The 27,824-nt window shown below is 41.1% G+C and overlaps 1 protein-coding gene across 1 annotated transcript in view; it reads left to right on the top strand.

The window, feature by feature from the left end:
- The first annotated feature begins 3,841 nt into the window (after window positions 1–3,841).
- arhgap20 (Rho GTPase activating protein 20) overlaps window positions 3,842–27,824 on the top strand; it is a 63,836-nt gene continuing 39,853 nt past the window's right edge. The window contains exon 1 of the mRNA XM_048234699.1: window positions 3,842–3,910. The gene's annotated coding sequence lies outside the window, so the exon portion shown is untranslated. The remainder of the gene's footprint in view (window positions 3,911–27,824) is intronic.

Genomic DNA, 27,824 nt, shown 5'->3' with positions numbered 1-27,824 from the left:
AAACCATAGTAGCAACGAACGTTCGCAACCACTATCGTAAAGTTGTGTAGTTACAACTACACCTCTCAACCTGTGGTAGAATGCTAGAAGCATAGTTCCAGGGATCTTCATGTCAAAGACGTCACTGACGCCAGTTATTTGTTTGCAAATTAATAATTATAAATATATTTAGGTTTCTAATTGATATTTACACTTCTAACCACCATACATCCATATTTTAAAATGCCCAAGGCAGAAAATACATAAATTAAAAGTCAATTTGCAGCCATGTGCACGTAAGTAAAAGTCACACACTTGCAGATAATAATAAGGTGGTGCGACTTTTGACGAAGTCAGCTGAGAATATGTAGCCTTTGATTTTCATGGAGGGGGTGTCCTTGTTAGTTTATTTAAACCAAGCCAAGAAGGCTGATTCTGATTTTGATAATATGATCTGCACAAAAGATAAACTTAGGTAAACAACGATGTCAATATTGTTGTCAACGTCTTAACCCAGATTCGAACTCTTGGACAGGGGACTGGTAACTGCTGTGCAACGGCGGCTGTCATCTGCCAGCCTTAACGCACTGCGCCACTGCAATGTAGTCAATTGACTGCTTGACAGGTTATTTTTATTTTTCTGTACAATACACAAATACATCTGCTTTATGCCGCAGAATTATGCACTTTGATAGCCTATAGAACGGGCACATTTTGGAGAGAACGCACGCAAGAATCTGTAGGCTATTTGTAGCTGGTTACCAGCAAACAATGTTTAATGCATTAACTCAAGACGTCAAACATTTTCTAAACAATACAAACAGAAAGGATGCAGCAGGCAGCAAATGTAGAAGAGTCATTTCCAGTGGAAGAATAAAAATGCTGAATGAAGCCCAAATTTATGAAGGCATATCTGGCAAGTTGGGCTATAGGCCTAGTTTGCAAGAAGGAGACATAGAGCGTGAGCATGCCACACTATCCACAGCTGTGGTAGCGGGGGTAGGAGAATTACTGTTAGCGCAGGATTGAAATAAAATTCTTCAACAGAAGGCCTGCCTCGAATGCAGGCTTGTGGTTTGCGCAGCCTACAGTAAGTAGGTCTAGTGAGTTAGGAGTCCTCTAGACTTCTTTTCAGATATCTCAGAGGTGGAAAGTTGCGTTCGTTGGGGGCAGGGCCGGGTTAACAATTCATAGACCCTTGGGAACAAATGTCTGATGGCCCCCCAGCCAACGTGAATCGGGCGGTCAGTTAATAGGCCTATCGTGGAAGATTTGTATTGCCTTTTTAAGGCACGAAGCGCATCTGTGAGGCCAAGCCTCACCAAGTAGCCCGTTTGTTTACAACTAACATTACATTTAATTAAACTGCTTATAGGCTATGCGAAATAGTTTCAACATTTTGAATATCAGTGTCAGGTGAATTAGGAAATGCCTTATGGCTGAAAGCTGCTTGGGATCCCCCTGTCAAGCAATAACCATACAAAAGTTAAAAACAGATGACATGATGATCATCACTGACATAATGCGCAAATAATATAGCCTAGATATTCCAATATATTCAAATACATGTGTTTATTTTAGAGGGATATTCGAACGTCATTTTTTGAGCAATTTTGACAGCCCTAGTCCACTGTAGGCTACGCATAATCGCCTATTAACACCTTCCACTAACCCCGTGAGTGGGGGTCGCTATAATGCATGTGAAATAGCACCATTGAGTAGCCTATCGCTAAATAGCCTTAAAATCGTTCCGGTGTTGTGTGCCTTCTGGTTTCACCACCTACTGGTTTCCTTGCGCGTGCATGCGCTGCAGCAGTTGTCAGACATTCACAAACAAGTTGTTTTAGGCGGTTTGAAGTCGCTTTTCATACGCCATGACCGCTCGGCTACATTACAGCCACTCGGACAAAAGACATGTAAAAAATATATGTTTTGAAAACTAGCATTAAACTGGATTCACTCCCGCAAAAGCAACACACGCGTGACTCTCTCCATCCTGATTCCCTACTCTTTGAGCCAACTAATATGTTACGCGAATCAATTAACTATTGTAGGCTACCATTAATTAATAATGTAGGCAACACCCAGGTAACATGTTGTCCAGGCTATCTGAAACAAGGGGTTGCCTCTCATCTACAACTGGTTACGTTGGGCTGCTACAGTCGTCAGTGCACTGTGCACAGTAGGCCTATGCTACTCTTTGTGGTTGATCAACTAAAAATAAAAGATGTATTTGGTGATGACGTTATTGTAGGCCTAGTAGACCTAAATTCTGAGAAATTAAATGAATACAGAAAACGATCTACATAGCGCACCAGACGCCGATGTCTTCAAGGGTTGAATGAAGGGAGTTTGCAAAAATTAGTGTATTTTTCAAGTCAATAAACATTCTTAATTTTCGAATGTCTTTGTCAGGGAACATCTGACTTTTAAAAACCATAGGCCTGGTAGTCGCTCAGACAAGGAGTTATAAGATAAAGGCAAAACCATTTGTGTCACCTAATGCAGTTCAGTGAATTAGCAAGATACCATCAGAAGGCAACAATCATAAAGCACAGTCTTGCCAGGCTCTCTCCCAAGGCGCATGAAGCTGTCTGTTATAGACGTTCTATGAGGTACCAGTGTTTAGCTGTGTCACAAAACAATAAGCTTTGTCAGACTACTTTTAAAATGATATTCAGGGCTATATACATTTTAAACATTCGGGCTGAAGACCGACAAAGCCTTCGTTAATACTTCAGGTGGGAAGTGTCAGGAATTTTCATCTGAAAAGACCCTCTCATTGGTGGTTAGTATATGAAGTAGGGAATTGACAGCAACATATCCAATCACATTATGAGAGATGCTGAATTTAACATAAACTGCGATGTTTCATTTTAAATGAATGTAAATTTAGCCGGGACTGTAAGCTGTCACACGTGGGTGCTCGATGTTTTCAGTGGGTGCCGAGAGACGGAGCATCCACGGTATCGGGCGCCTATGACAAGCGTATCTCGTGGTTGCATCCATTACAAACAAACATGCAATGTGAACGTCTGGGATTGGGAAGAGCACTAAATGCTCTACTGAATAAGCACGAGGTCAAACCTTTAAATGAAAAACACTCTTTAATAATCAAAAAATAAACCGCTAATGAAGTAAACTTGTGACCATCAAAAATCGTTTATCGCCTGTAACTCCGTGATAACAGGGTAACAGGAAGGCATTTGGCTGAGCAGCAACGGAGGTTAATATGCTCTATATTTTGTCCAAATGATGTCTGTCTATCATCGTTGCACTCGGAGAAAACCAGAATGTTTCATTTGTCCTGCGTTTCTTCTACGGCTGCAAGCGGGATTCACTCGCAGTTAACCAAATATTTCTTTATTAGGTCAGGGCAGGCATATTTCTGGCTATTAAATTATTTCTAAACCAGTCTGCTAAAGTTTGTAGTGAAGTCTGTGTAGGGTTTTCCAGGCTCCATTTCTTTTTACGAGACACTCTGCTCACTTGAGCCATCTACCGGTTGTTTGGGTTGTTGCAGCTTCACACTGGGAAAATACAAATTCAAGTCGCGTGATACCGCGTGATCCCACGCGCAGACCGCGAGTGAAGCTGGCCAAGTCGAAGCACTGCCCACTGTATGTCCATCTACTTTGTTGCGCACAACCTGCTGCAGCAGAAATGAAAGTGTTAGCAGAAAAATATTTTTCAAATCCATAACAATATAAATGTTTTAAATGTGAAAATTGTGATACTAATTAATAAGAGGTGTTGTTCTGACTTAAATCTTAACAGTCTTGTCTGTTTGTCTCCCCTCAAGTTACCAACTAATGTGTGGAATGCTGCTGGAAAGGCCCTGAGTGACAGATAGACATGCTGACCAGAGTTAAGTCATCCCATAAGATGGGGCCTGCCTCTATGAGGTTAAACAAGGCCAAATATTTTACAGGTAAGTCTGTATTTCCCTTTTAATATATGTGCAGTCATTATGTCCTATTATTGTGTGTTAGAACATTGTAACAGTTGGATAAAGGATCCACTGGCACTAAAACGTTGGCCACTAGATAGAGCTGTACTCTGTTTTAAGTTTGTCAATGAGTGATGGCTGGCAAGCTTCTCCTGGAGAGATGGGCGAATCCAACAGAATCTGACAGCCTTCATTGTAGTAGAACGCTTCAGTTGCACACCCTGTGTAGGTCGGCTATTACAGTCTCAGATTGCATGTGATGTACAGTTAGGTCCATAAATACTTGGACAATGACACAATGTTTGTAATTTTGTCTCTGTACATCACCAAAATGGCTGAAACGAAGCACTTAAGTTGTTGTTGAAGTGTAGACAAAAATATTGCATGATCCTTTTAGTCAAGTCAAGTTTTATTTTTAAAGCGCATTTAACATGCACAGAGTGCAACCCAAAGCGCTCCACAAACAAGACACATAACAAAAAGACGAAAGATGCCGGATGGAGTGGCGTAGTCGCCAGCGTGCCCGTGACATCAAGACATGACAAATGCATTTAAAAAATAACAAACACAAAAGATGCCGGACGGACTTTAGGAATATATATTGTCACCTCGTTTTTGTGTCTCAAAACTAATTGGACAGTTGACGGACAAGCAGTTCCATTGCCAAATGTGGCCTGTTACCTTGTTATTTCATGACAAATTGAACAGATAAAAGGTCTTTATTCCAGGTGTTTGCATTTGCAATTAAGTACATTCTTTAAAATAAGGAATGCACTGGTGAGCTCAGCAACACCAAAAGGCATGGAAGACAACTAAGATGTAGAACATTCTTGGAGAGGAGGGTATATCATTATCAAAGTCAACAGCCAAGAAACACCTGCATACGTACAAATACAAAGGTTTACAACAAGGTTCAAATCACTAGTATCACGCAAGAACAGGGAGGCCAGATTAGAATGTATGAAACAAAAAAAGGTATCCCTAGTTCTGGAGGACAGTTTAATCCAAGGTTAATTTATAGAATGATGGAAAGAGAAAAGTATGGAGAAGGAAAGCAACTGTTCATGATCCAAAGCATACCTCACCACCTGTCAAACTACTGAGGTAGTTATGGCATGGGCATGTCTTGCTGCTAATAGAACAGGGTCACTGGTGTTTATTTAGGATTGAACTGCTGATAAATGTAGGAGGATGAATTCTAATGTGTGCTGTATGGCTACATTCTCTGTTAAGATTCAGCCAAATGCTGTTGGATTAAAGTGCAGATGGATAATGACCCATAACATACCACAAAAGTAACCGAAAAGTTTCTCAAGGCAAAGCATTGATTGAGCAGCAATTGAGCATTATTTTTTACTTACCTAACACAAAACTAAAGGCTAAAATTAAACAAGTAGCAGTAAAGCAGTAAAGGCCTTGCAAAGCATATCGCAGGAGAAGACCTCTTTGTTTGGTATTGTCTATTTGTTCCAGGCTTCGTGCTTCCATGCAATATTTTTGTTCAACCCCTTGAATTAAAGCTGAGTGGTGGTACAGAGTCAAAATAATAATAATAAAAAAAAACTGTCATTATCCAAATACTTGGACCTAACTTGTTAGACATTTTTAAATCTGTTAGACATTTTTAAAACTTTGTACAGAGATTTGCTTATTTGTGATGTGGATGAAAGCAATACAAAATGTTTGACACTGTGCTAAAACAGTCAAGACTTTGTATTTTGTCTCATCACCTTGAATATAAATCTGTTTGTAGTATTTTACTTTGCTGCTTTAAATGAAATCGGATACCACCAAAGTCCCATGATTCCTACCAGACACACATACGCACACACACATGTAGACCCACTCTACAGTTGTCACGCCCAGACACTGCTATGGTGCACATAATTGGAATTCCTTCTTGTCCTCTTTAGAAGTCCCAGCATTGTGTTCTTACTGCACCAAAATCCTCTTCTGTAACTTTTGAGAAAGTCCATTCACTCAAGGCCTTACAGGCACATAATGCAGATCCTGCTCTATTACACCTGGGAGGCATAGTGTCACAGTGAGCCACTTTAGTCATCTTTAATGATCTACATTTCAAAGGGAGGCAGGAGCCAGCCGCTTACACAAAAGGCTGAACTATGCTTGTGGTATTCAAGAAATTAAGACACAATATCCCATCCAAGAGATGAGGAGTATCTAGAGTAATGTTAGGTGAACCAGGAGTATTTGGGCAGGTGGAGGGAGAACAGGAGATAAGGGATACGGATGGAGTTGGTGATGGTGGTGGGGATCCATGGAAGTCACATTGGAATTCTAGAATGTGAGATGAGACCAAAAGGTAAACTTGTCCAAGGTCCAGTTTTAGAGCAGACACTGAACCCAGACATGTACATCATGACATGCAGTAACTCTTCTCTCAGAAGATGTTCAGTTTAATGTCATGTCAAACTGGAGAAGCAAGGAGAAAGTGTTGGATGCTGCCAGGACTGCGAGCCTATCTCCAGGGATCCGCATGGGTCGGGAGTTCACAAGTCTGACTGTAAATATTTAAGCATTAGAGTGGCCCTTCAACAATACAGCCATATTAGTCAGGGCCTTGATAACATGGTGCCATGCATTTTGCCCACTGTCGTGTGTGTGTGTGTGTGGGGGGGGGTGTGCTGTTTACATTCTTTAAAAGTTGCTGGTTGATTTTGCATGGAGATATGTCACAGCTGTGTTTGCACGTGGTTTGTTGCACAAAATTCTTACTGAACTGTTGTACTAGACTATGACAAGCATCCACCTACATTGCATTTGTCTTTTGCCAAGGGCTGTTGTATGATGAGCATCAGCTTGTTCCATCTGTCTTACACAATAGCCTATCATATGACCTACTTAGAATGGCTTTTTTTTTTGGTGACACCCAGTTATTCCAGGGGCAAACAGGCAGGCAGTAGAAGCTCTTGTGCTGGATGAGGCATTTGTATTACCACAACAGCCAAGTGTTGCCTTCAGAAATAGTGTGTCTGTTGACACTCAATGCACGCAAACATTAGTGTCTCCCTTAGGAGATTCTAAAGTGATGTATTGTGTTGATGTTAAACAAACAATCTTGTGACTTTTTTGTGTTAATGTAGAGGTCACTTTGAACACTGCATGCTTGCTCATAGCACTTGCGGAGTTCTTATGGTACACCTCCTGAGGTTAAACAAATGCGTATCTCTGTGGACACAGTGAGACCATAAGGATAGCCATTTGCTTTTGTCAAGCATTGAGGTATTATGTATGTATGAGTCTAATGGGCTGCTTGCTATAGAAGGTAAAGGCTGAGAAAGAAACACTGGTTGCCCAGCTGTATAATCTCACCATCTCGACCCGCAACCTGCAGACATCCAGGACTGGAGAGGCCTCAATTTGGCCTCATTTAAGCCTGTTAGGAAATGTGTTTGGAAATGAGTGGCAGAAGTCCCTATGGTAAACTGACAGAAAGTAGACAGTTTTCAACAAATACGTAGTGAACAATTAACACACTACTTTTTGCAAACCCATTGATTAGTTTCAGGAGAAATGGTTAAAACACTATAAACATACAAGAAAGATACATACATGATAAAAGGAAAACACTAACTTTGCTCTATGCTCCACTCCACCTCTCCAACTGAGTAGAGTTGTGTGGTGCTGCTGAAGACTGAGCTGATGTTTGTCCTCTGGTTATTATTCAGCTGAGCTGACCCATGCAGACCCACACAAGGCATTTAAGGCATCACGGTATCCACGATGTGGGCACAACCCCGTTGCAGGCTATTCACTCGTTTGCTGATGCAACCTTCTAATCAAACATGGTTAATGAATAAATAAAGAATGGATTCACCAGCATCACTTGACTGTCTCTTATTAAATTTGCCTTTTAATTTCAGTTTTGCCCTTTGTCTTGTGTATCCTCTCTTTGTGATGGCTCAAGGTATTTATGCACCACTGCAAATAGCACAAAAACAATTGGTCAAAAATGGGGACCATTATAAGACAAGGATAACTTTGTAAACCAGTTTTGACCAGTCCAATTACACATATAGGTTGGAAATGAATGAAGCCAATCAAATTAATAGAGCCTCACACCATCTTTATGCCATCTAAAATTGAGTTGTCAAGTGTACAAATAGGTCAACAATACTGGGACCATGGGGAGAGATCTCGCCGAGAGGAGACTAGGGAGTTGATTGGGGTGCATGTCTCACTCACTAACTAACTAAAGAAGGATGCAAATGGATGGTGGAGTTTACCAGTGGCTGTGCCTGGTAAGTAGATTATCTATAATTATATTTGGGGGCCATGCAGCGAAGCTGCGAGGCAACCTTTAGTGTTTGTTAGTTTTCTTATTGGGGGCCAAGCAGCGAAGCTGCGAGGCAACCCATAGTGTTTCTATGTTTTCTTATTATTATTATTCTGTCATGGAAGTCAATGGCAGCCCATAAAAAGTTGTGAAATTTTGCACACTGATTCGGGACAGTCCAATAATTAATTTCACCAAGTTGAATTTCCCCTGGGGATCAATTAAGTATCTATCTATCTATCTATCTATCTATCTATCTAAGTTTTATGCCGGCACCTCAAGCACTCTAGCGCCACCAAGAGGCCTAATTTGGACATTCGTTCACGCATGTAACTTCTGGCCCATTGGCCCGTTTTTGTAAAATGAGATATCGTTGGAATCCGTGGACTAAGCCGAGTTCAACGTACTGCATGTCGTCAATTTCCGCCATGACGGATCTTCCGCCATATTGGATTTCATCAAAAACACTTAAAAGTTTTCACAGGTCACAAAGTTCATCCAATTTTCACGAAACTTGGCTCAGACGATCTTCAGACTATAACTGACAAACGCATTGCTTTTTTTTGGACCCATATGCAAAACAGGTCACCTGTCACATCCAATCGAATTTGGCAGTGAAGCCGCCAAACAGGAAGTGAACTCGGATGTCGTCAAGGCTTTCACGTATCAAAACCAAACTCAGTACATGGGCTTAGGATCCAATTAGGAGGAGGCTCAATAAATTTGGTGTCTTTTGACCACTAGGGGGGGGCGCTATAATCACAGCAAGTAGTCTCATATCTCAGCAATGATTTCATATATAGAAACCAAACTTGGTGTATGGACTTCTGAGGACACACAATACATTTGGTGACCTTCAACCACTAGGGGGGCGCTAGAGATACAGGAAGTAAGCTCATATCTCAGCAACGCTTTCATGTATCAAAACCAAACTTGGTATATGTACTTGGGACCCCACGGTGAGGACGCACAATACATTTGGTGTACTTTGACCACTAGGGGCGCTATAATTAGCAAGACTTTCTCGTATCAACACCAAACTTGGTACGTGGACTCATGAACACATCCTGAGGACCTACAATACATTTAGTAACGTTTGAACACTAGGGGCGCTATAACTAACAACACTTTCACCTATCAAAACCAAACTTGGTATGTGGACTTGGAGCACATCCCAAGGACACACAATCAATTTGTTGTGCTTTGACCTCTAGTGGTACTATAATCACAGGAAGTAGGGTCATATTTCAGCAATACTTTCACATATAGAAACCAAATTTAGTATATGGACTTGGGACCCTATTTTGAGGACACACAATAAATTTACCAACTTTCGACCACTAGAGGCATTGTAGTTAGCAACACTTTCTCATATTGACACCAAACGCACAGTAAATGTAGTGATGTTTGACTATTAGGGACAGGGCCATATTAACCAATGGATTTTCAATGAGACAGATACAATGACAGAACTTGGAGTTTGGAGAAATGGGAAGCAGAGGACAGATACAATGACAGAACTTTGAAAGCAGAGGACAGATACAATGACAGAACTTGGAGTTTGGAGAAATGGAAAGCATTGGATGTTCCCAGTCAGGACAGAAAGCAACAAGTGGGTGCATGATGTGAGAGAGGATAGATGATACAATTATTATTGTCATAAACAGAAGTAAATGACTGATTTATTGTCATCTGTCAATAGCCTGTAATATGTTAAGGTTTTAGTCAAGCTATAGGCTATAGGGGGGCGCATCAGACATTTGTGCTCAGGTGTCTATGATCTGTTAATCCAGTACTGACTAGGGACGCCATAATTCAGTATCCTGATGGCTTGGGGATAGAAACTGTCACAATGTCTAATGTAACAACCATTAATTCCATGACAACTCATGCTTAAACTGCTTGGCCCCCACATTGCTGCTTGCAGCTACATTTATTGGGGGCCAAGCAGCGAAGCTGCGAAGGCACCCATTGTGTTTCTATGATTTCTTATTATTGGGGGCCAAGCAGCGAAACTGCGAAGGCACCCATTGTGTTTGTTAGTTTTCTTTTTGGGGGCCAAGCAGCGAAGCTGCGAAGGCACCCATTGAGTTACTAGCTTTTCCTATTATTATTCCTCTGCCATTAGAGTCTATGGCAGCCCATAGAACGCCTGGCTAAAAAGTGCAGATTTTTTGGCAGAAAGTTTCGGGACACTCCACTGACCATTCACACTCATTTACGGACCTCTAAACCCAGCCATCTAGCGCCACCAACAGGTCAAAATCTGGCCGAAAATTGAACCGCTGTGTCTAAAGTTATGAAATTTGGCACACTGATTCAGCACTGTCCCATGATCACTCTCACCAATTTCCAGAACTCTATGCCCAACACTCTAGCGCCACCAATGGGTCGAACCTGGATTGCATACACGCATGTGACCATTGAACGGTGCGTCCGATTTTCACATATCAGGCACCGTTGGAATCCCTGGACCGACCTAAGTTCAATGACCCCATTACGTCACTTTCTGCCATATTGGACCTTCGCCATATTGGATTTAGTCCAAACTCTACGAAAAGTTTCAGCGGTCATAAATTTCATCCGATTTTCATGGAACTTGGCGGAGATGATCTTCTTCCCGAGCCGCACAAACGATACTTGTCAGATTTTTCAATTTCATTTTTGTTTGCCCGTGAGCGCCAATCAAATATGGTGATGAAGCTGCCAAACAGGAAGTGGACAAACATCTAGGTGACGCTTTGAGTTAACATAACAAGACTTGATACCATTAGTCAGGACACTGTCCCAATCACTCACAGCAATTTTCATGCATATACATTGAACACTCTAGCGCCACCACCAGTTCAAAGCTGGACATGCGTTCATGCGTGTGATCCTTGACTCTTTTGTCTGATTTTCACAATTGAGGTAGCGTCTGAATCCTTGAACAATCTCGAGTTCATCGATCCCTATCCCGTCACTTTCCGCCATATTGGACCCCCGCCATATTGGATTTAGTCCAAACTCTACAAAAAGTTTCAGCGGTTACAGGAAGTGGGCTAACATACAGGAAGTGGGCTAACATCTCGGCTACGCTTTAATGTATGAAGTCCAAACTTGGTACAGGGACTTGGTATCTGATTGTGAGGACGCCCTAGGAAATTGGCATCATTTGGCCTCTATAGGGGGCGCTGCAATACAGGAAGTGAGCTTGTATCTCAGCAACGCTTTGATGTATGAAGTTTTTATTATATTTATTATATTTATTAGAAATATTTATTATTCCTCTGGCATGGGAGTCTATGGCAGCCCATAGAACGCCTGGCTAAAAAGTGCAGATTTTTTTAAAAGTTGTGAAATTTGGCACACTAATTAGGCAGAGTTCCCATGATTAATTTCACCAAGATTCAAGACGGCACCTCGAGCGCTCTAGCGCCACCAACAGGCCAAAGTTGCACATGCGTTCACGCACGTAACTTCTGACCCATTGGCCTGATTTTGAAGTACTGTTGGAATCCTTGGATCAAACCGAGTTCAACGCACCCTATGACGTCAATTTCCGCCATGATGGATTTTCCGCCATTTTGGATTTTGTCAAAAACCTTTAAAAAGTTTCACGCCTCACATAGTTTGTCCGATTTTCACGAAACTTAGTACATATGATCTTCAGACCAAGCAGCACAAAAGTTATCCCTTTTCCTCTTCGGAACTAAAACCGTTCTCCCGTAACAGCCAATCCAGGGATGCAAACGGCGCCGCCTTTTTCACGGCTGTCTGGGGGACTTGTGTGAATCGTGCAGATCCTATGAGTTTTTCTTTGGGGGGGGGGGTTGAAGTGTCTGATTATAATTTCATCAAAGTTAATTCTGTATTAAAATGACTACATAAACACATAGCCTACGTTACAGTCCATGAAACACAGGAAGTGTAAGACAACACTAAATCAAAAAGCTGTGCACGTAAAAATCCCAATCGCACCATTATCCTACTGCTACGGGGCTGCACTTCCCTGCACTCACTGCAAGGATTTAACGTTACATCTATCAGTCCGGGATCCAGTAATTTTGTGTCGCGCCTGGTCTTTTTTGCAAGAAAGGTAAGGTTAACCATATTTGATGTCTTCTAATCACATAATTTCTACCATTTGCATTATGTAATGTTTAGGTTGTCCTAATGTGTCATTACAGTCTTTACAATAACTATGCCAGGTCAGTGCTAGGTAGCACACTAGCACTACATTTTACATGACTAGCAAAAATACAGTTGGAATTTTTTTTAACCTTGTTTGTTGCGTCAGTCAGTTTAGTTCAGTTCCGGACAGACTAGCAGTATTTTGTCCTGTAATATTTTAGTAGCAGCCTAACGTTATATCCAACTCTACCCCCTTTTCCAATGTGTAGCCTAATGGTAACGTACTTGTTTAGGCTAGCAGCTTGTTGACGTCTAGTAGCCATGAGCCGCTGGTCTAGGCTTTTTCGCAAATGTGACAAGTGACGAACTGACTTATTTTCAATGACACCTACCACATAAGGGCGAGAAACTGATGTGTGGGCTTATCCTAACAGACAGACCGCACTACTGTTGATACATTTTAACTACATTTTCGTGCAGAAGAACATTATTTTGGGGCGCATTGAGAAAGGGGGCAAAGTGAAGTGAACTATTTTGCACTCTGTTATGATACTGTCAGGTCTAGGCTATGGCTAATATATGCAACTTTTCATTTGCTGAATGAGAGAATTTGATGAGAGTGAGGCACTAACAGTTAAGAAAGTGGATAAGGGTTGTAAAACAAATTGGAACTGGTCTTGGTTACAGGTTGAAACGGAGATTAAGGTCAAGACAGCCAAACACAAATTCAAAATGTCAGACTTTTTCAAAAAAATTGAAAAAAAGGGACATGCCAAATGTACTTTCTGCATGAAAGAGATTAATTATGCTAACAAGGGAGTGCATGCTATGTTGAATCACTGCCAGAGTGCTATACACACAGAGAGAGTGGCTACCATCATATCTACCCAGTGTGGCCCAGCTCCTCTGTCAAGACAAGCCAGTTACCAGCCAAAGTCAGGCCCCAGCAGACAGAATAAGGGAAGGAACTGGGACAGTGTATTTTCATATAAAGAACATTTTTGTGTGAATAGGGTGAGCCCTGGATGGCAGAGGTGGTGGCAAAATGTAATTATACGATATTTCCTGTGGGGGCGTGGGCTTCGATAATCTCACTCCTTTTTGACCATACCTCTGTTTGCATCCCTGCAATCGAAATTTGTGGCGAAGCCGCCAAACAGGAGCTCATATCTCCGCAACGATTTCATGTATCATAACCAAACTCAGTACGTGGACTCATGACCCCATCCGGAGGATGTTCAAAAACTTTGGTGACCTTTCACCTCTAGGGTGCGCTGCAATTAGGAAAAATATGTTTTGGCCTGTAGCTGATGTTGTGTTTGGAATTAAAATGTACTAGTGGGGTCTGTTAATACTGTTGGATGTCCATAGGCTGACCCAAGCCAAATTGTGATGTCATCGTAATTGATTTGGCTGCCATATTGAATTTAATCAAAAACACCTAAAAGTTCTCACAGGTCACAAAGTTTGTCCGATTTTCTCGAAACTTGGTGCAGATGATCTTCAGACCAAGCCTCAAGTTATCCTTTTTGTCTTCAAATCTAAAACCATTCGCCCGTAACAGCCAATTAAAATTGTCAGCAAAGCCACCAAACAGGAAGTGAAGTGATATCTCAGCAACGTTTTCTCGTGTCAAGACTAAACTTACTACATGTGCTCAGGACCCAATTAGGAGGAGGCTCAAGAAATTTGGTACATTTTGACCATAGTGTGGCGCTATAATCACAGGAAGTAGGCTCATATCTCAGCAATGCTTACACATATTGAAACCAAACTTGGTACATGGACTTGAGACCCCATCCTGAAGACACACAATACATTTGGTGACCTTCGACCACTAGGGGAGCGCTAGAGATACAGGAAATTAGCTCATATCTCAGCAACACCTTTACTTATTGAAACCAAACTTGGTATATGGACTCGGGACCCGATCCTGAGAACACACAATACATTTGGTGTACTTTGACCACTAGGGGTGCTATAATTAGGAAGACTTTTTCGCATTGACACCAAACTTGGTGCGTTGAGTCGTAAACACATCCTAAGGACCCACAACAAATTTGGTGACATTTGACCACTAGGGGCTCTATGATTACCAACACTTTCACCTATCGCAACCAAACTTAGTATGTGGACTTGGGACTACATCCTGAGGATGCACAATTAATTTGGTGTGCTTTCACCACTAGGGGTGCTATAATTATCAACACTTTCACCACTTTAAACCAAACTTGGTATGTGGACTTAGGAGTACATCGTGAGGACACACAATAAATTCGGTGACCTTCAAATCCAGTCCAGTCCAATTCAAACAAGTCCAATCGAATCCAATCTAACACAACACAGTTCAGTCCAGTCCCATCCAATCCAATCCCAACTCCTGCTTAACTGCTTGGCCCCCTCATTGCTGCTTGCAGCTATTTTTTTTAACTAAAAGGGGATGGGGGCATTTTCTAGAATAGAATGAGCTTTATTGTAATTGTTGTAAACATACAATGAAATTCATTGGCATTGTCAGTTCTGTAACATTTCTCATATTTTACGTATTTTAAGTAAGACGCCACTAAGACATTGGAAGTGCTTAAAAACTATAGGAAGCAGTGCAAGTGTCTTCAACCTCTCTTGTTGTTAAAGGGACAGTGGAGAGATTGATTAATATGCCTTTCTGTTTTCCATTGCATTCTGGGACTGCTATGAAGCTCAAGGAAAAATTGAGGAAAGTATTTAATAGGCAGTCATGAACCACCAAATTAATAAAACAGTGGCTCCAGCACCGTAGCAACATGTATGGGAAATGCCTGCTGATCTCATGAATCTGAGAGGTATGGTCCAGTATGCATGTTCAGTGGGCTGAGGGGTTAGGCATTGGTTTGAAAAGTTACAGCTAGCTCAGCACGTACCTTTTTTTTTTTACTAGTGGAATGGTTGATTGCTTAAAGCAACACTGTCCATGATCATTTGTTCCCTCTTTTTTTTCCAATTATCATTATAGGCTGGAATTCGAAACATGGGAGGTCCATAACTTGGCTGCTAACTCCCATTAACATCAAACTCAGAAAGAAAGACATAGTGGTGAATGTGGGGATGAGAAGAGAGAGAGAGGGCAAAGAAGGGCAATTACAGACACTGACAACTGAAGCGTTTCCCTTTTCAGCTTCACTCATTAGAGAAGAACCAACATGAGTGCTGGGGAAAGACAGGAGAGATGAGGAGGGAAGACTGCGCACAGTGAATTTAAAGACTTTAATCCTGGATATATGGACTGCGGAAAGAAAAAGGAGACATACATTTAAGATAATTTGAACAAGCAAAGGATAATCAATAGCTTGAGATTGCACAGAAAGACAATATTAATGATGAACAGTTAATGAGGACGACCATAGCACTGGTGAATGGTATGTCCCCACCCCCACCCACCTAAGTGGAGATATTTTTAGCCTTGGCGGCCTAATGATGTGATTCGCTTACTTTTACCCTCTGTCCAGGCTCTTGTGCTGTGGAAACAAAGGCTTGCATAATATTTGTGGGTGTTTGTGAATCTTGCTCTCTTTCCCCTCACTCTTTCACTCTGTCCATGCTGGTGTGTAGTCATTCACTATCCATTTACTACTACATCTATTGCGAGTCTGTCCAAAACAGGTGCGAAGGAGATATTTTAAAAGTGAGGGGGACCAAATTGTGCGCAAAAACCCAGATAGTGAAATCAGGCTTTCAGATATCGGACCACCACTTCTGACCCACTGTCAACCATCATAATATTTTAAACTTGCCAGAATATTAAAATAATAACATTGATTGTATTCAAAATATGTTTTGATGGGAAGAACACCAGATCTGCCCTCAGACCAGCTTCTTGCTATGTGGGTGATCTCAGCTTTTATGTTTATGCAATTCTACTTGTATTATTTTTGAGTTATTTCACACTGCTTGGGCCAATGGTTCAATACTCTAAAAGATACATGGGATGTTGATCTTTTATGAAGCAATGAATGAACAAGAGTTTATATTATGGGTAAGGCTATTTGCACCCCTGGTATAATTAGCAGTGTATGCTATTCTTACCCTGGTGCAATTAGAAGTGAATTCTATTCGTACCCCTGTCTGGTACAAATATCAATGTATGCTATTCGTACCCCGGTGCACACAGCAATGGGTTCTATTAATACCCCGTCTGGTACAAATATCAGTGTATGCTATTTGCACCCCTGTGCATTTACTCTGGCATATTGATCACACAATGTAATAATAATTAAAAAAACGAGCAACATGTTTTTGTTTTTTACGTTACAGGGTGTGAATAGCTCAGCTGTGTAATAGACACTCTGAATAAGGTATGCTGTTTGCATCAATGTATAGTTAGAAGTGGATTCTATTCGTATCCTGTTGTACATAGTAATGTATGCTATTTACACCCTGGTGCATGAACTAGCTAATTGTTGCAATTAAAACTTCTGTTTGAGAACCGATTTCTTGTTCAAATTGCGCGCCTTCTCTCCAGAGACGTTGGTACACGTGCGCACTCACTCTGCCAAAACATATCATGCGGGAATCAAACCCAGGGTCTCCCACATACTAACACATGTCTGTGACCACTGCACTATCTACTTCCACATCTCAATGGGTGTTTGTAGGTAAACTTATAGTTTATAGGCTTGAGCGTTATATTCACGAAATTTCTGTTAAAGATGCCCTGCAACACGTATTTCATTACTTTGTGGTAATGTCTGAAGTTGTACCATGGACTCTCTAACATTTTTTGTGGAAAAAAATGCCTTGGTTACCTTGTTTCAAGCCATTCTAGCATGGTATTGAAAGCCTACATGAAGACTAAACTCGATTTGCGCCAGTTCTCATTAATATTCAACGAGCTAAGCTGCTTGACTTTGATTGGCTAACAGCTAGTAGGTTTTGTCCATAACATGACAGCCATTATCAACTAATTTTAGCTTCATGGCATGAACAAAGATGGTTGATTACGAAGATACTACCTGAGAGGCCATTTCCTGTCCCTGGAAATGTATGCAAATAGGGTGGCAGTAGAACACGCCCCGCACGAGGGGGGGCCACTATTCCCTATTTATTCCTTATTAGCCTTATTAGCCTTATTTTTCTGAGCAATGGATGCACATTTCGGACACGGTATCATGATCTCCAAATCCTCCTCCCCATTTCAGGAGAATGTTGTGACAGTATGACCCTCCAGTCGGGAGAAAATCAACATTAATGAAGGCACACCAAGTTTGTTTTGTACTCCGGCTTCTGTCTGGCGTGGAACCGAGGCGTTCAAACGTCAGTCATATGTCAGTGACACGCCCCTGTGCAGGTGGGGACTGAATCAGAGCCCGTCTCTGACTGAACTCCACTTTGCCCTCATAGACATGAACTAGGACAACCCATCTTACTACGCATTAATTATCTTTGGCATGAACTTAGCTTGGCTAGCGAGTGCTAGCATTGTCCAAATTTTGTGGGCACGGTCTCAACTGGGCGAGCTCATTAATAGTAATGAGCTCATCAATTCCACGTCAATCTGAAGAGCTTTTGCAATTGGCCTAATTTCTCTGCTTATTTCTTTTCAGTGGCTAGAGGTGACAGAGGGAGGTAGCTGTTTATTTTCACATTCACGCCATAGCACAAACACATATGGACCTAACATGTTAACAAGTAAAAACGGTTTTGTGTGGCAGGGCACCTTTAACTACCAAACTGACGGTTGTATGTGTTCACTGAACGAAGATTATGAAAATAAAACACAACTTTTCAATCTAAAACTTAATTTGAACATTAGTGCCGAAACCTTTCAGAATTTTTCACTTTCTGCTGACGAAAAAACGAATGTCCGCCATGTTTTTTGTGCATGTGAGCAACATCTTTTTGTTGTTATGTCACAGGGTGTGAATAGCTCAGCTGTGTGGCCAAGGCTATTCGCAGAAGTGCTGTTCGTCATGTTGTGAGGTTATGTGCCATCAAAAGGATTTTGGAAACATTATGTTAAGGTAGAAAAAACTGTTAACAATATCTTAATACATTGAATTAATTAAAATATATATTACAAATATTTAAAATGTCTGTCAAATATTGAAACAAACATAATATCTAGGCTACATCACTTCAGACAAATGCAAAGATATCGCTTTCATTTAGGCTAAATAATTTCCCAATTAAAAAATGCTGTCATGCTACCTATGCATAAATGCATGGAACATGCTTTCTGACATATGGAGAAATTTGATGACTATTGAATTTACTTGGGATGCATAAAATATATGCATAATATAATAATAATATATGGCCTAGAAGCAAGTAGCCTGGTTTAGTTTATGATCGTTGTTAGTAGATAAACTGATCAAACACTTTATATATCCAACTGTTAGTAGCAGAGTGAACGTGAGATTGTGCAGTCTAGATGGCTGTGGTTGGTAGCTCTGTTAATGTTAACGTTTTATTTAGCCTAGCGTATAGGCTATTATTTAGCGTCTAAGGCTTTTTTCCTTATCAAAAGTGAAGGCGACGATTGCCGTCTCTTCAAAACTGCGGGTGCCATATCCAAGGGGGTAATTGAACGTTCGGAAGACGTAGGCTACCCTAGTGAGGCTCTGAAGCTAATCAGGCTTCACCTGGAGTTAGCATTCCATTGACCCCCGTTCATTTTGGCGTCACTTTAGAGCAACAATTTTTTACATAAAGTCGACTTTAGTTTTGTAGAACATTACTGTAAGCTATAGTCCGATTACTTTAATTTTCCTTTCAAAGTATCTGAATTGGTTCTGAACATTTCAACCGGAAATCCTCTAGGAGCAGATTGAAAGGGTCCATACCTACATATAGAGTATATCTATTCATAGGCCTATACTAAGGCAATGATTGGATGGTGTTCAGTAAAGTAATGAGTGTTTACACGTGAAGAGAGAGAGTGAAGCACTGGTGATTTAGTGTGGCATTTTGATGGGTTGTGTTTGAAAAACGAAATCAAGTTACTTCCTGTTGGATTTTTGTGTGTTAAGTAGAAAATTGTGTGTGGTGTTTTGCAAAATGTGTTTTAGTAAATTGAAGTAAAGACAAACACTGAGAATTAGTGTATGGTTTGGCAGATTTGGTGTGGGGTTATGATGTTTGGAATACATGTTCAGAAAATTGTGTGACAAGCAAAGATTTAGTGTGTAAGCAGTTGAAAAATACTGTAATAATACGACCAATGTGTTCCAGATTAATTGATATAATAGGCTACATATGAAGAATTTGGTTCCAAAATGGTATCCTCCATTTTAATGAATTTTCATAGATATTGTTTTTACATTTTGGTTTCCAAGTAGTTTCAGTAGAACTGTAATTGGGTATTGTTATTTGATTTATTTATACTCAATTAAAACAACACAACTGCAATTACATTAATATTACCTGAAATACGATTAACCCTTATAAGGTGTTCGGGTCTGTGGGACCCGTTTTCAGTTTTTAGCTTAGTAAAAATGATACAAATAATTATTTTTTTAAACTAAGATTCATTGGCCTTGGCTCATTTTCTATGAGGAACATAAATCAGAAAACATTTTCAATGAACCCCCCCCCCCCTGCATACCCCCCCTTCACATTTATATTACACACAGGATGTTCGGGTCCACTGGACCCGGAACTAGTTAAAGTGTGGAAATCAGGTCCTGTGTGTTTGTGTGTCAGAGGGTTTTGATGGTGATGCAGAGAAAATAGTTTCAAAGAAATGAGGATAACATTTCTGAAAATTCAGAGTCCGACACTGAGTTTGAAGAGGAGGATAATAATCAGCCAGCTCCGAAATGTAAAAGAGCCTCAGGACTAACCCTTCAGCAGCCAGGACAAGCCTGCGAGCAGCCTGCCCCAGGACCATCCCGTGAGCAGGCAGGACCAGCCCGCAATCAGTCAGGACCAGCCTGTGAGCAGCCAGGACCAGCCCGCAATCAGCCACAGGACCAGCTTGTCAGTCAGCTTCAAAACTCAAGCAGGCCTCAGGACCAGATCGTGAGCAGCCAGCCATAGGACCAGCCTATCAGCCAGCTCCGAAACGCAAGCGAACCTCATGACGAGCCCGCCAGCAGCCAGCCCCAGGACCAGCCGATGAGCAGCCAGCCATAGAACCAGCCATTGAGCAGCCAGACATTGGACTAGACTGTCAGCATCTTGCAAATGACAAAATATGGATGTCAACAAATGGTAGAATTGAATGGTCTTCCTGCTCAAGAAATGAACCCCACTGCATGGCTGCCAATGGTGATTCGGATGCTACCAGGACCTACACGCTTGGCAGTCCCTCATGCACAAGACATCAATTGTTCTTTTTACCTCTTCATGCCATCCCCTATCAAAAAATACATATGCAATACACACACAGTGAGACTCTGCCCCTCATGTGTGGTATAGTCTGGCATAAAATTGCTGTGTTGTTCAGACAGATGTTATTGAGTATGTTCCTTTTCTAATGAAATTCAAATAAATAAAACTTGTACAATTGTTGATTATTTTCCGGTTATGCCTGTTTCATGATGCATTTCCTTATTTTGTTATATTTTAATACAAAAATAAACAAAAACGAGTGGCACTTCTATTCATAATTGTGATTTCACAAAGGTAAAGACAACACATTTAACATATGTGTTGTTTATATTACTTGCAATTGGGATGAAGTAACCATCTTGTGAGTATTTTAAAAAAAAAGTTTGATTATGTTGAATTAAAAGGCCTAAAATGCCATGGGTCCACTAGACCCAGCAGCACCTCCTGTGTAACAAAAAAACGAACACCCTATGAGGGTTAAATAGCATGACTTATTAATACTTTTTAAAAACGATATAACGATTTGGGACAAAACTCATATACTGGTATAAGGCTTTGGTGACTACATGTCATTCAGGGCTTCAATTTAGAACACTGGTACTCATCAGTATGATCCCATGTGGGTAATAATTTAACTCAAAGGTGCATCTCCATCTCCCTCCTTTTGGTGGCTAAGAGCAGTTTCCCTAGACAGTTCACATAGGTTACTGACAAAAAAGTGCTTTAACCTAAGTTTTGAGACAGTTCAGAAATAGAGAATCCATAAGAAGTTAGGACAGGCCTAGTCCTCCAATCATTGAATTCTTCAATTATTGATTCGAAGGTTTTCCTAACAGCCACTCCAAACAGTTCTCCCAGAAGCCCATGTCATTTGAGCATTTTCAGCGGGATGATGGAGAGTTAAATTGTGATATGCACAGACTCTATTTCACCCAGTCTTTTGCTTGACCTGTTAGCATTCCAGACTGACGTTTCATTCATCTGAAGACTGATTGGCCAAAGTGACCTTCGTGACCCTCTCCAGCTCCTCTGACATGACCGCTTATGCTGCCATTTTTTTTTTTTTTTTTTTACTTTAAGGAAGACCAGATTCAGATTATTTGTCAGGCTCATGTCTGGGCGATGTTTGAAACCCCTCTGTGCTTTCTGACATTCAGGCATCATTCTCTACCCTCCTTGGGAAAAGAAAGTAGATTACTCCCTTGCACTTTTGAGAAACTTCTGTGCCATTTGCTCATATCTGGGTGAAGGAGGATGTTTTGGTGGGCCACAGTTGGGAACCTCTGTCATCCTCCTTAAGATTCCTTCATGCAGAGGGAAAACATTTTGTGTCCCACAGTGCTCAATGCTAGTCCCCTACAAGCAAGAAAACCTTGGTAGATAGTTTAATGGTTTCAGACTCTCTGTTGACCATACTCCCCACCCATCAAGCTTAGCCAAGGCTTGGTAATGATAGGGGGATCTGGTGACTGGATCCAGAGGAGAAGCAACTTTTTGGATGGTTTCATGTTGTGACTGATCTGACTAATTATAGAGGCGGGGAGAGGAAGAAAACCTCAGTGCCTGTGACTTGGGGCTTTGCTGCTATTTCTATCGCTCACCACTGAGTGTGCAATGGAGGGCGTGTCTGCCATTCATCCATTTAAAACATGTTTTTTATTAGCCATCCTAGCTTGCCTTAGCCACCGACCTCAGTCTTCCCCAATCTTTTCTTCCTCTGGAGATAGACCTTCCATCTTTAAAGGCATGTCTGACTAGATTACGATCTTGGGGGGCTTCACTGTCCATTGTTGTCCCTCAAAACACATCTTGGTCCACTTTTAGGCAATTGCATGAGAGGTTTTAATCATTTATATCACAGTTTACATATATGTAGCATATGTTTTATACTATATGCATGTAATTGTCGGCACTGAAGCAACCTACTTCTAAATTGCACAAAATATGTTTTCCCTAGGCCTCCTCAAATCTGAGACCAGGCATTTATCTATTGTGCATCAAAATTGTATTGGCCATCAGATGGTTGTGATATATTTTTTTCAAACAAGTTGGTGGCTAAGAAAGTATAGAACTCTCCTTATACCAAGCTAAAACATAGACATATTAACCACCAGGTATTGTCCTTCCTTGAGCTGTTGAATGACATGCAGCATGAGTTCAGATCAGTCCTGTTGGTCCTGGACACTTAGACCAGGGATGGGCAACTTTGATGATAGAGAGGGCCACAAAATGTTCTTGTCGCTGTCAGAGGCCCAGATGTGACCGTGCATGACACGTCCACCACTAGGATATCAGGAATCAGGAGTATTTTGTATATATATACACACACACAGTATGTCTGTATGGTTGCATTAATGTAATATTTTCTATACTCAAATGCATTATTAATATTGCTTCTCTTCATCAATGAACTTGAAATAAACTAAAAAATATTACACATTCACAATAAACCTTTTTCCACTGTAATGGGTAATAGTGCTATAACCATCAGCACTGGTGCTCCCCAAGGCTGTGTTTTGAGTCCACTGCTGTACAACATCTACACACATGACTGCAAAGCCAACAGTAGTCATACCTCCATCATCAAGTTTGCAGATGACACAGTGATCTTGGGCCTGATTAGTAACAGTGAACAGCTCTTCTTGGATCAGGTTGATGAGGTGGCACAGTGGTGTCAATCTAACAGCTTGACACTGAATATCAATAAAACCAAGGAAATGGTAGTTGATTACAGAAGGAAGCAGCAGAACTACAGTTACACCCCACTAATGATCAGCAGGCAACCTGTAGAGAGAGTCACAAGTTTTAAATACCTTGGTGTCCACATTACTGAAGACTTAACATGGACTGTTAACACTCAATATGTTCTGAAGAAGTCCAGACAACGACTCTACTTCCTTCGTCAGCTAAGGAAATTCAAAGTTTCTACATCCATCATGAAGGCCTTCTACACTTCAGCGGTTGAGAGTGTTCTAACTGGTAGCATCATCACCTGGTATGGGAACTCCACAGTTAGAGATTGTAGTAAGATAGTAGTAGAGAGTAGTGCGCTCAGCTGAACGTACTATAAGAACTCAACTCCCTGCTCTACAATATATCTATTCCAGAAGAGTACTACTGAGAGCCCAAAAGATTCTGAAGGACTTTTCTCATCCTAACAATGGATTATTCCTACCGCTGAAATCAAGAAGACGACTATGTAGTCACAAAGCCAGAACTGAGAGACTCAGGAGAAGTTTTTATCCCCAGGCCATCCAAACTCTGAACTCACACTATACTGACTTTGCACACATTCACTCCTCAGCACTCTCAAACATTTCCCAACTCTGAATTCACACTATACTGAATTTGCACTCATTCACTCCTCAGCACTCATGACCACCCCACACACACACACACCTACATGACTTTTAGCACTTTTACATCCCTCTCCCTATGCTACAGACCTTTTATTTATTTTCTTATTTCATCACACGTCAAAACACACACACACATCTGACTTTCTCCAACTTTTGCACATCTCCATAGAACATACATCATACATACAGTACTCTGCTTGCAATAGTAAGTCCCTTCATCATACTTGCAGTACACTGCCCCCCCCTCATACAACCCACACATCCCCAACATACTTACAGCACACTGCCCCCCCCCCCCCCATACACAGCACATTGTCTCATGAGGAAGCTTCTCCAACACACATATTGCACACTGCCCTCTCCCCACATACACAGCACACTATCCCATCTCCCCTGTCATCCCCCAACACACACACCAAGACCCCTGGCAGTTGGGTTAGCCCCTTGAGCCGTGGATCTGCCCAAGGTTTTTCTTCCTTGGCCCCTGGGAGTTTTCTTATGCAGCCCCTTGCCCTGTTGTACCCCCTCTTAAATGGCAATAGGCTGACACCAGACATAATTTCACTGCATTTCTTACTTCCAGTAACTATATGCATGTGACAATAAACTTCCTTGTATCCCTGTAGTGACTAGTAAAAAGGCTCTGTTGTTAGTGTATCTTTCCAGGGTTCCCACTCTCAGTCAAATGTAAAATTCCATAACTTTTCCCTGACAAAAATCTTGAATTTCCATGACCAATCAGGAAATTTAAAAAATGGGCATTGAAAAATCAGGTAGGGTACTACAACCACGCAAGCAAACAGTAATGGAAAAAGCTAATAACTCAAACACCAATGCTACGTGTAAATATTGTCACGATTTGATAGCGACACACACAGTTGTCCAATCAAAAGATTTATTAGATGAGAACGGGAGCAGGGACACAGACACAGAACACAATACACAAGGGGCAGGTCAAGTACACACACACGCTACACATACAGGGGTGGACGCAGCCCCCCACACAAAGAGGATCACACACGAGGGAGAACTAAAAGGGAAACATGTTACAACAAAGATGCTAACATTACACTCAAAACTAAGGAGAAATACAGACATAAACCCCAAATGTTCGCTCCCGCATCCCAGCATGCCCTGCGTGGGAGAACGCTATGCAATGTCTTGTGCGCCGACATTACAATATATTTGTATTAATGTATTTTGGCAAATGTTAAACTCCTACAACAAAAGCCCCTGATATTCCATGACTTTGCCCCCCAAAGATATAATTTCCTACACTTTATTAAAATGCTGATGATATTCCTGAAATTCCATGACCCGTGGGAACCCTGCTTTACTTTGAGGTCGGCTTTGACAGCGGCTCTAGCAGCTTCGATGTAGCCTACTTTTAGTTATCTTCGTGCATGGTCTTGTAGTGGTTTTAAGTTGAAATCTTTCACGGCTAATTTCGTTTCTAAACATAGCCTACTAAACACATAAGTTGACTTTGAATTCTGTGATAAAATCAGCGGTTTCCCACCTTGTCTGAAATGTACAATTCTGAGTTTTCTTTATAAACCACACTCTGTATCTCTTCCTCGCTGGCTGTAGTGAAGAAAGCTTTTTTTTAATATTGGAAGCGCCCCTATCGCTGTATCGTATCATTACAATAAGGATCCAGTTCAGATGTGGCAAAAAACATGTGAAACAAACATTTTAATGACATTTCAAAATTGATCCGTGGGCCGCACTGAGTGAGGTGGAGGGCCGCATGCGGCCCGCTGGCCGCCAGTTGCCCATCTCTGGCTAATGAACATGGAGATAACGATTCGGTTGCCAGGTGCACTGTCAAATGACCCTTCTAATGCCTAAAGCAGACCATCAGTTGGATAGCAATCAGCTCTGTGATCAAAAAACACTAACACTGATCAAAAAACACTAACACGCTGATGGCCTCTGTATTGATCAAATGTCCTGTTGAAACAAGGCTGTAGACAGAATAGTCGAAAGTTCTACGCTTTTTACCACCTTTAATGCTGACTTTTCATTATACACATGAATGCACATTCACAGAGAAAAAGTGTTGGGGTGGGTGATTGGCATCATTTTGACAGGCCATATAGGTCAGGTAGCCTTTCTTGCACAATAAACACATCATCTCTGTCTCTGACCTTGAAGGCTATATTGTGACCTCATCATGAAGTGACTGGCTGGCTTTTTCAAATTAGAGAGAACTCATCTGAACTTGGTTAACATTAAAAATTTTATAAATGTTTACAGTCTGATATACTTTTTGTATATACACTAACACAAGTTATTTTCCCTAAGTGGATTGTACACTTTGCTTATTTTGCTATCATGATATTTTATAGAGACGTTCTACAATTATAGTTTTACAAAAAAAGACATGTGGAACATTTCTTTTTAGATCACTGATTATCCTCTATACTGATCATAAAGGAGTACTGTCCCGTCCTTGCCCAAGGCACTGGACTGTATTCATTGCAAGAATCTTCCAACTCCCCGAATGAGTTTAGCTGTCTTAATTATTTGCGTTACGGAAAGACATAGCCGACCACCCCCACCCCCATTTATATTCTGCACCCAGTGCAGCGTCTGTGCTACTTCTGCCAAATTCAACACAATTCACAGTATGGCCCAGTTTTCTCTAACTTTTCTGTCACCCACTTCTTACTTTTGAGTACAACGTAACTTTCAGCAGTGTTTTAGAAACTTTTCATTTTAGCTCATGAACTCATATGTTATATTATAGCTTACATGAAGTTACATAATGTTAATTCTTTATGATAACCATTAAAATGGGCTGAATTGAGTTTACAATAAACAGACATAGTTCATTGTCACATGACCTTAAAATGGGACCTCAAATCATAACTAACAGGACTGTTCATACAAAATAATTCACATTCCTGATTTATTACCTTGAGATCATGAAAAATGACTGCGTCTATCCTGTGTGGCAGCTTTGGCAGTGAGCCGTTCAGGTTTGGGTTGGCTTGTCTTACATACCTTAGGTAGATTAGTTTGTTATTGTTTGCAAGATCATGTGATAACAAAAGCCTAGAGACCTGTTTCTGCTTGTCTGTCGATTAAGTATCAGGCATCATCAGGCTTCCCATTCCATGCAACCCCAATGACCCTCTCTCAGAGATTTAGGGTGCACAGTGTGCTCTAACACAAAGCTGAAAATGACTGTGAGAAGTTGTGAGATTTAAATTGCTTGTCTTCAGAGATCAGTCAAAAGTGGATGAGAAATGTGGGAGTTTCCCATGAACTCCATGAGACTAGGACTCAGATGAACTCTTAATGAATTCTTCAATCTGGATGGAAGTTATTTTTAGAAGACATGAATAAAGCCCATCATCAACATGTTTAGTGAGTGAGATCTAAATCAAGATCACTTAATATTTGTGATACTAATTGTATGTGAATCCAATGTTACTGGTTAATCATATAAAATGTATGGACAGGATACCTTGAAGAGTGCCCCCTGTTTTTTCCCACTAACACTTGCAACTAATACATTGCAACTGGTGTCGGCAAGCAAGCACATTTTTGAGTTCAAACAATCAGTTTTGGGTGCAGGTTCAACTTTGGCATTGGTGCGATTGTTGACTGTTGGTGTTCAAATTATTCTATATTAGGCTATGAAAGAACACAGCGTTGAATTTTTTCAGTATATCTAAACGTACATGTGTTTTCACCAGGTAGAAAGCCTACGGGTAGGTTTTGCATGTGATCTTGTGGTGAGTGAGGCACACCAGTCATGTGCACGGCTGCACATAGCTGCATTGCAGGGGCGTAGTACAAGATCCTGGGC

Source organism: Alosa alosa, chromosome 23, assembly GCF_017589495.1.
Source record: "Alosa alosa isolate M-15738 ecotype Scorff River chromosome 23, AALO_Geno_1.1, whole genome shotgun sequence".
Taxonomy (NCBI): Eukaryota; Metazoa; Chordata; class Actinopteri; order Clupeiformes; family Clupeidae; genus Alosa; species Alosa alosa.
This window is presented reverse-complemented; position numbering and strand designations above follow the sequence as displayed.